This window comes from Cornus florida, unplaced genomic scaffold, assembly GCF_030987335.1.
Source record: "Cornus florida cultivar Cherokee Brave unplaced genomic scaffold, ASM3098733v1 CherokeeBrave_3.0.0_Hap2_Chr01, whole genome shotgun sequence".
NCBI lineage: Eukaryota > Viridiplantae > Streptophyta > Magnoliopsida > Cornales > Cornaceae > Cornus > Cornus florida.
Window position 1 is genome coordinate 12,174,048 of NW_026775571.1, and position 10,927 is coordinate 12,184,974.

The window sequence follows — 10,927 nt, forward strand, 5'->3', positions numbered from 1 at the left end:
CTTTCTCGGGTGCCCAATTTAACTATTCTACCACCGAGAAAGAATTACTTGCCGTAGTATATGCCCTTAATAAATTTTCGGTCATATCTCTTAGGATCCAAGGTAATTGTGTTTTCCAATCATGCGGCTCTTAGGCATCTTTTAATGAAAAAGGAAACCAAACCTCGCTTGATAAGATGGATCCTACTTCTTTAAGAATTTGACTTTGAAATCAAGTACAAAAAAGGCACCGACAATGTCGTTGCCGATCATCTATCTAGATCAATGGTTGAATCTTCTCCAAATCTTGAAATTCATGAATCATTTCCGGATTAACAACTTTTTCAAATCTCAAATGGGACGTTGCCTTGGTTCCTTAACATTGTTAACTATCTTGTAACCGGCAAACTTCCCATTAATTGGTCAAAACAAGAAAATGATCGATTCTTTGCTAACATCCAAAAATACTATTGGGAAGATCCTATTCTGTTTCGTTATTACCCGGATCAAATCATAACGAGATGTGTGCCGAAAAGTGAAGTTCCGAGCATCCTTGTGTTTTGTCACACACCTGCTTGTGGTGGGTATTTTAGTGGAGAAAAGACCGCTTTGAAGGTTCTTCAAAGTGGGCTTTTCTGGCATATTATTCACCGAGATGCCTATAATTTTTGCAAGGTGTGTGTTCGGTGCCAAAAGATGGGATCAATGTCAAAGAGAGACATGATGCCCTTAACTTCAGTCTTCCTAGTTGAAATCTTATATGTATGGGGCATAGATTTTATTGGACCATTCCCAATGTCTTATGGCTTTCAATACAGTCTCGTTGCCATTGATTATGTGTCAAAATGGGTTGAGGCTTGTGCTACCAAAATGAATGACCACTCCGTGGTAATTGCATTTGTCAAATCAAACATTTTTGCTCGTTTTGGTATGCCAAGGGCCATGATAAGTGATGGAGGAAAATATTTCTGCAATCAATTCTTGAAACAACTCTTTTTGAAATACTTTATCACACATAAAGTGGCCACTCCCTACCATCCCCAAACAAGTGGGCAAGTCAAGGTATCTAATAGGGAAATCAAACACATTCTTGAGAAAACTGTTAATCCAACCCAAAAAGATTGTTCTAGGAAACTGAATGATGCTTTGTGAGCTTATCGGATGGCTTACAAGACTCTAATAGGTATGTCTCCATATAGACTTGTTTATGGGAAGTCTTGTCATCTTCCGGTTGAGCTAGAACACAAAGCATTTTGGGCAATAAAAAGGCTCCATCTTGATCTTGATCAGGTTGGAAAGGACCATTTGCTCTAAATCAATGAGCTAAAGGAATTGAGAAATGAGGCTATGATAGTTCAAAAATTTACAAGGCAAAGACTAAAGCATTTCATGATAAACATATTGTGAAAAAGTCATTTGAGCCTAGGCAAAAAGCATGGCTTTTCAACTCTAGACTTAAATTCTTTCCTGGAAAGCTTCGAACCAAATGGGAAGGCCCTTATCTAATCATCTCCGTCTTACCTCTCAGGGCGGTTGAACTTCAAAATTAAAAAGATGAAGGGACCTTCAAAGTTAATGGTCAAAGGCTTAAACCATTCATTGATGGACAAGCTCTTCAAAGAAATATGGAATCCGCCCTCTAGGGGGATCCCATTTACTTTGACGATTGAGAGTATTTCACGTTTTTCTGGCGACGTTACACACTAGTTGTATTGAGTTCCTCCTTTGTTCTAAAATAATAATAATAAATAAAAAAAATTAAGTATCAAGTGCCGAGCGATCATTCCACTGGCCTTGGGCGACCATCGCTCAGAGAAAAAAAAAATATATATATATATATATATATATATATATATATTGATATATATATTGCGTGTAAGTATTAGGTGCCGGGCGATCATTCGCCCGGTTTTAGGCGACCATCGCCCAAAAAATAAAATAAAAAATAAAAAAATTTTGCGCTTAAGTATCAGGTGTTGGGTGATCATTCGCTCAGCCTTGGGTGACCATAGCCCGAAAAAAAAAAAAAAAAAAGAGTAAAATAAATAAATTTTCTTTGCATTCTTTATTTCAATGCATTTTCATTTATTGAATTTTTACTTCTTTGTATTTTATTGTTGTTTGTGTACATACATGTTACCCTTTAAAAAAAATTACAAAAAAAAAAAGAAAAAAAAAAACAGTTGTTCAAAGTTACATTCCGTCTTACTAGAGACGACGTTAAACTTAGCACCCACAAGACACATTGTGTCTTTAATCCCTTGTATAGTGCATGTTTACTTTCTTTTTCATTTTATTTATTTATTTATATTTCTTTCATTTTGTTTCTTTACATGCTTTGATAAAAAGAAAAATAAAACAAAAATGTTTTTTTTTTTTTTTTTTTTTTTTTTGTGCATTTCTGCATAGTTATGCATGTTTTCATTCTTACCAAGGGTTTCATCTCATATCTCTTTGCATCATGTTATATATTATTTTGGATTATATGCATTACTTATCCCATGTGATATTTGATGTGAGTTTGCTAGTATGGTTATACAGTTAAATTTTTGCATCCAAGTTTGGGGGAGATATCTTTCCTACTAGATCATTGACGGAATTCATAGTATTTGCCATCATGGTATACTTTTTCCATCATTTTTCATTGTTCTCACTGCACATTGAGGACAATGTACAGTTTAAGTTTGGGGGTAAGGTCATCATGATTCATTCTATTTTAAGTTGAGTTTTAAATGCATGTTGAGATTTGAGATGTGTTTGGCAATGATTTTGAACTTTTGAAGTATAGTGCCTTTGGAAAACAAGTTGTTAGAGTCTAATACTTCTTGTATGCTCTAGGATGTCATTTAAGGGTAAATTTCAATTTTTAACATCATGTTTGCTTTTATGGTACACATCATCTTGTTGGTTGAAAATACTTTGAGAGTTGATTTTAGAATTCTACACTTGCACTTGTGCACACTGGCATTCAATTTATGGGGTACAGGCTTAGTTGATTATTGTTTTGGTTTATTTCAATTGAGCTAGTATGCTTTGAAAGCTCTCATTCTTGATAAAATGACCTTACAAAAGAAAAGAAATAAAAGCACTTACCAAAGGTGAGCAAAATCACTCACCAAAGGTGAGAAATAGAAATAAAAATAAAATAAAAAATAAAATAAAATAAAAAGAAAAGAAAAAAAAAGAAAAAGAAAAGAATTCACCAAAAGGTGAAAAAAGAAAGAAAAAAAAATGAAAAAAATTTTGTTTGATCGAATGACAAGGTTTATTCAATGTCTTGATGTCTGGTACTATATCTGTATGCTAGTTTGAGGGTAAGGCTATGCCATTACATTGATTTGCTGGGATAGCAACACATTGTGAAGCCGGTTCACTCAAAAAGAATGATAGAATTGATTCAATCTGTTTGATTAATTGTGTAACGACCCAGGTTTTATTCAACCCGGTGCGTCAGTGATGACCCGAAAGTTGACCCAGTAACGGATCCTAAATGCAGAAACGAAAGATAAACAAAGATCTCTAGAGATAGAAGTCATCCCTAAGACACTAATGTGCCCTTCCATGAAGTCACGGAAGTTAAAGAGAACAAATGAGGAAATGTGAGCCAAAACGGGCTAAATCCATCAATTAAGGGCAAAACGGTCCATTCACCAATAAAAAGGAGAAAATTGATTCTAAACAAGTCAAACAAGGGAAATACAACCTAATCTAATCATTTCACAATATTCCAAGAGGTTCAAAGAACTTTGGCCAAGAATCCTACAAAACGCCCTTTTCCCGGTTTAAGCAAAAACTGACATTACCTCAATAAAACCTCAATAACTACCACTATGTTTTGAATCTAAGAATGGAATTGGTATCATTGGAAAGCTGACTCAAAATCCTTGAGTTTAGGCTTAAGAATCACCACATTTGGGTTAGGAATGAAGGAGTTATGGCCTTTTGAAGTTGTAACATTAGTGCTGAAACTAAATCTAAAAAACTGTGTGTATGAGGGTTGTTTCGGTCAACCGAAATAGAGTTTTGGACGACCAAAACTCACAAAAACTTTTCTAAAATCTTGTTTTTAAGGGGTAGTTACTTCTGTAGACCGAAATAAGCCATCGGTCGACCAAACTGGCCTTAAAAGGTGTTTTTGGCTACTGGAATGTGCATTTTTACAAATCAAAAAGGCACTGGTCGACTGAAATAAGAAACACCTCGAAACCTATCGGACACTTTACTAAACATGGAAGATTTGCAATTGGACCTATAGAATTCATTCTACCCACATGCATAGGTCAAAACTGATTCTTTTTAAGGGAAATTAAGCATGTGCACATGTCAACAAGCATAATATGAATTATTTGTACATAGAACAATGGCTCACGGCCTCATACACATCAATTACAAGAATCTCACATGCTAAACCTCCAAGGTTGGTTAAAATACATCCTTAAAGCAAAATATGGTTCCATATAAGTACAAGTGCTAAATTAAACATGCTTGGCCCTTGGCCTCATTACACACATGTCCAAAGAGTATCAAAAGGTGCACTTAAGTGCACATTACATAGGTTAAACCAAAAATACAAGTTTTGACATAATAACTAAAATGAACCGTGATATGCTTACAAGTGCATATTCTACTATAACAAAATTACTCCAAGTAGTCAAGCAAGCCTAAGAATGTTGTGCATCCTATAATAAAGCTTCTTTACCTGAAAAACACCCGGTAACTTTGGGGTAAGTAAACAAGTTTACTCGTAGGGAATGAGCATGCATATGTTTATCTTTATACAAAGTTTGCAATTCAATACAATTTAATCCATACTATTAAAATGATGTTGAAACTTTCAGCATAACACAATAAGTTAAAATTTCAAAAAGTTATCAACTTGGAAATTAAATGCGAAATCAAACTGAAGTGGATACTTGGATATTGCCCGGATTAAGACCGTACTCTTGGGATCACTTTAGGGCTATTAACCCTTGGGTACCTTCCTCTAGTGCGCACTATAGTGTAGGGAGCTCTCTATCTTCCGTACTAGAACCAAGTCCTAGCCAAGTCATGTTCTTATTAATATCCCAAGTTTCCAAAATCAACAAGTTGAGCAACAAATCATGATATGTGATAAAAACACAATAAAGCTCCATGAATTTCATAACTAGACCATTAGATCAATAAGATAGAAATTAAGTAAACTAACTAGTTAATTTCCTCAGATCTCAAGAGTTGTTCAAATGATTCCAATTTAATATATAACAAGAAATAAGTTATGGCCATGCCATATATCAAGTTCAAATAGGAATACAAGTATGGTACAAATAAGTAGAATTAAAATTAATTTATATTAATTAATTCTTTAGATTTAAAAGCTCATTTAAATCATGCCAAATTAATATACAACAGAGATCAAGTCATGGCCATGCCATATATCAAGTATAAAATGAGTTATATGCAAGCTACCATGTATCATTAGTTACTCAATTTAATACAATCATGCATACAACTTATACATCATTATAAAAACAATAATTAACTTGAATAATAAACTAGAACACCCCCTACCTCACAAGAGGATTGTTCCTCTTGAATCCAAGAGAAGCAAAAGAATTTCAAGTTTTCCTTCTAGGGTTATGAAGAGGAAGATGTGGCAAGGCTTTTGTATTCCAAGCTTAATGGTCTAAAGTGAGTGGAAGGGTATCAAAAATGAAGGCAAAGCTCTAAGTCAAGCTTTGCACCAATGGTGGCTAAGTTAGGGTTCTTGAATCCAAGAAAAGCAAAGGAATTTCAAGTTTTCCTTCTAGGGTTATGAAGAGGAAGATGAGGCAAGGCTTTTGTATTCCAAGCTTAATGGTCTAAGGTGAGTGGAAGGATATGAAAAATGAAGTCAAAGCTCTGAGTCAAGCTTTGCTCCAATGGTGGCTAAGTTAGGGTTCTTGAGAGGAAAGAAATGAAATGAAACAAAGGTGTAAACCCTAAGCTAAATGTGGTGGGATTCTCCACTCACTAGGTGTTGTTGCACTACCTCTCTCACACACATAATACAAGACCAATTGTGAGACCTACGCTTATCATCATCCTAAGTAAACTTCCAAGACTTAATATTAAGCTTACATTTGTCAACCATCCATTCCAACAAGTGCTCCTATCCTAGGACAACAAATGGGTGAATCTTTACCCTCCATGTGTCATGAGATTATGCTTCCAAGTCTCCCCACCCCAATGCCAACAAGTGGCACCATGAGAATGTGACACTTGTCATATTTTTCAAAAATTGGAAAAAGGTCCTTTTTGAAAATATCTTCAAAATTAAATTGTAAAATAGTCCCTAAGATGAAAAATAATTACTTTTCATAATTACATTAAAACCCCAAAAGTCATGACTAATTACAAGAAGTTATGGATCCATGCTCTTTACAAGAAAAGTAACATCTAACATGTTTTTCTATAAAAGTAAAAATGTAGATATCATGGAAATTAAATATCATGGATGTGTGTAAAGCTAGAATCAAATCCGAACACGAAAAGTGAGGTTATGCAAGGAAAAATGAAAAACGAGAAAAAGATGAAATAGGGAAAAAGATGAAAAAAGAAATTACTAAAAATAGAAAAGAAGGAAAATGATCGGGTCATTACAACCCACCCTTCTTAAAAAGAATTTCGTCTCCGAAATCAAGTCGTACCTAAAAGAGAGAACAAATGGGGATACCAAGAGCAAACCTTCTGTTCGAGCTCCCAGGTAGCCTCCTCAACGCCGTGATGTCTTCACAAGACCTTAACCAATGGAATGATCTTAGTCCACAAGACCTGTTCTTGTGAATCAAGAATCTGGATTGGACCTTCTTCGTAGGTCACATCTTCATCAATAACTACATCAGTCCACCGTAAAACATGCGATGGGTCCGGCTCGTGCTTCCTCAGCATAGAGACATGAAAGACGTCGTGAACCCTATCCAGGTCCGGCGGCAACGCCAAATGATAAGCAACCTCACCGACGCATTCCAAAATCTCAAATGGTCCAATAAACCTAGGAGACAACTTACACGTCTGTTGAAATCTTAAAAGCCCCTTCTGTGGAGAAATCTTGAGAAAGACATGGTCTCCTACCTCAAAAGACAAGGATCATCTCCTCCTGTCAACGTAACTCTGTTGTCTAATCTGTAAGGTAACCAACTGCTGCCGAATCAACTTAATTTTCTCTATAGTCTCAATGATAATGTCAGGACCCAAGGTAACGATATCACCGACCTTGGTCCAAAAAACTGGAGATCTGCAATGCCTACCATACAACGCCTCAAAAGGTGCCATGCCAATACTGGCCTGGTAACTATTGTTGTAGGCAAACTCAACAAAAGGCAAGTAGTCCTCCCAACTACCACTGAAATCTAAGATACAAGCCCGTAACAGATCCTCCAATACCTGAATAGTGCATTCCGACTAACCATCAGTCTGAGGATGGAATGTTGTGCTGAAGTGAAGCCCCATATCAATTGCCTCCCGAAAACTCTACCAAAAATGAAACGTGAACTACGGGTCCCTATCCGAAACAATGGATACAGAAAACCCATGAAACCTGACAATCTACATCACATACAGTCCACTCAGTCTCTCTGCACTATCTGTCACTGCCATGGGCAAGAAGTGAGCTGTCTTAGTCAACCTATCAACTATGACCCAAATGTCATCATTCCCTGCCTGAGACCTCGGAAGTCCCGTTATGAAATCCATGGTGATATGCTCCCATTTCCACTCAGCCACTGGTAATGGTTGCAACAGTCCTGCCGGTTGCTAATGCTCCCCTTTCACTTGCTGACAAGTAAGGCATCGAGCCACAAACTGTGAAACATCCCATTTCATACCCTACCACCAAAACTATCATCGCAGATTATGATACATCTTCGTACCATCAGGATGAACTGCGAGCCGAGAGGTGAAAATCCCGAAGAACGTCTTCACGACAAGACAAAGGAATAAACATCATCCCCTTGTACCTGAGATCACCGTCAGAATGTAAGGTCCAACCCTCTACATTCTCACCGTCTGAAATCCGAACATGGATGGCCTTCATATCCCCTTCCTCCAACTGTGCCTCAATAACCCTGCAAACAAGAGCCGGTTAAGCCACAAGGCTAAATAAAATAGCCGGCGAAACATCCTCATAAGACTGTAAACGAAGATCTGCAAGTTCTTATAGCATTTTCCATCTGTAAATGGAAATGCTAGCGAGAGTCCTTCGTGACTTCAAACTCAATGCATTGACCACCACATTAGCCTTACCTAGATGGCACTGCAATTCAAAGTCATAATCCTCTATAAACTCAACCCATCTACGCTGTCTCAAGTTCAAGTCCTTCTGAGAGAAGAGATACTTGAGACTCTTGTGATCGGAGAAAACCTCAAACTTCTCCCCGTACAAATAATGTCTCCACCCCTTCAGGGCAAAGATTACTGCTGCTAACTCTAAATCATGTGTCGGATAGTTCAACTCGAGAGTCTTCAATTGTTGAGACCTGTAAGCAACCACCCACTATGTCTGCATCAAGACACAACCCAAACCTTTTTGTGAAGCATCACAAAAAATCACATAACCTAATGCCCTCCTTGCTCGTTTTCCTCCTGGCCTCTAGTTGGTTGCCCGGGCAATTAGTCTTTAGTTGCACATGTTTTCTGTTTTTAATTTTTGTTATTATCTTCCTGTTAGAACATGGGAATTTATTATTTTTTTTTTTTCTTATCGTTGATCCGGTTGGACTAGGCTAGCACATCAGTCTATTTTGTAATCATGTCCACCTGCTTTTGAATGAAAATTCCCTCTTTTATTTTCTTCTATTGTCTGTTAATTATTTTCTTTTATTGCTTCATTGTTATTTATTTTCTTTCCGCAATTGTTTCTGATCCCTTGCAGGTTGCACACTTCAAGTTTGGGGGCCTTTTTGTGTTGGCATTTTCATGGGAGCTTTTTGTCACTTCTCCATGCGCTTTTCCTCCTATTTTGGGTATTTTTGTTCTTGTTTTTCTCTCATTTTTAATAGATGGTCATCGTTATCCCACATTGAGGACAATGTGTTATTCAAGTTTGGGGGTGCAATATTGCATTTCTGTAAATAGCATATTTTTAGCATCACATTTTTGAGCAATGATAATGCAATTTGAAACTTGTCGGAGATGATGCTCATGTTTAATACCTTGTGTATAGAAGCAATTGTTAAGTTTTGAAAATAAAGAAAAATTTAAAGTTGAAATGATCATGTCGATGCAATTTTGTCTGCGTAAATGTTTCAATTAAATTCTCGCTGGATCTTATACTCTTTTATGCTTCACAATGCACAGATGCACATTGGAAACTTAACCGTGAGGTGTGTAATTTGATTAACCTTGATCTTGACCTAGTTAATCTGAATTGATGAACCTGATAGATGGATACCTTTGGTATGATATAAAAAATATATATAAATAAATAAATAACCAGTTTGAGTTTGTAGCCTTTCCAACTCGAGTTAATAAGCCCTAGGAGTGTCTCTACACTTAACACCCTAAAGCCATCTAGTTTGGGAGTTGTTGGCCTAACGCTCGCTACATGGGTTGGTTAGAAACCTTAAAAGACTTTAGACATTGTACGGTCATTCAAAAAAAAATTATTATAAACATAGTCCGTTGGAGTTCGTAGCCTTGCCAATTCAAGCCATTAAGCCCTAGGAATGTCTCTACACTCAACACCCTAAAGCCATCTGGTTTGGGAGTTGTTGGCCTAATGCTTGCTAAATGGATTGGTTAGAAAGCTTAAAGGACTTCAGCATTGCACAACCATTTTATGTATCATTTTTTAGTTACAATAAATTATCAGCATGCAACAAAAGTTGTTTTGTAAATAAATTCATGTCTTAGTGACTTCATTTAAAGGGGATTCAATAATTTGAAGACTTGTGTCTTGAATTTGGAAAAAGAAAGAAAAAGGTGCATGTTGAGAATCCAATCCACTTTCACTGAAGTTAGAGTTGATTTCCATTCAAGGGATGACAATTGAGTTATTTATATAGACTAGGATGCTGATGCATGTATGTTGAAACGTGTTTAGCAAACTTTTTTTTATCAATACTTCATATATGCATGGTAGTCTTCTTAATGACCCTGTCTCCAGTCCTTTGTTTGTTTCAAGTTGTATTTGAGCTATGTATGTATTTAATTTTACCATGGTTGATATTTTTGTGGTAGTATTTCCATGGTTGTCATTTCATTGAGTTTTTCATTTTGGTTTTGCTAAGGGACTAGCAAAATGTAAGTTTAGGGGTGTGATAAGCGTCGAATATTGCATATTCAAGCGCCCTTATTTGCATTAGTTAAGTCCATTATTTGATTATTTTGTATAGATTATCTCTAATTCCTCGTCTTTGTGTTTTTTCAAGTTTATCTCCTAAAAAGAAATAAGGCGGAGGTTTTAAAAGCTTTTTGAGGAACAAGTCATTCCGGGCTTTTGCATCCAGAGATTTCCAAGAAGAATCTGCTAAAATAGGTCTATGAAGTCCTTCTACAAAGTAAAAGGGGTAAATGATTCTCAATGGGCCAATGCTAAAATCAAGTGAAGGATGTCCATAGCAAGAGGAGAAGAAAATGCATTCTGATGCATTTTTGAGCGCTCTAAGCCCCACCTTCGAGGGCCCGTGCGGTACACATGAGCAACCCCCGTGAGCCTCCATGTCATTCGAGCGCTCGAAAGGAATCTTCGAGCGCTCGAAATCAAAGCAGAATGCCCCAAGCCATCCTTGAGCGCTCAAACTGAGTCCTTTGAGCCCTCGAAGGAACATTGTTACCCACTTCTTCCTTGATTCCCTCAATTTTTGGTTCCCCTCTTTTATGGAGTGGTTGGAAATGCTCTTTTGGGGGGAGATGAAGCTCAGTTTTTGAGGGGTTTAGTGAGTGGATGTCTACAAAAGGAGAGGTAGAGCTTGGATACCATATCATAGAT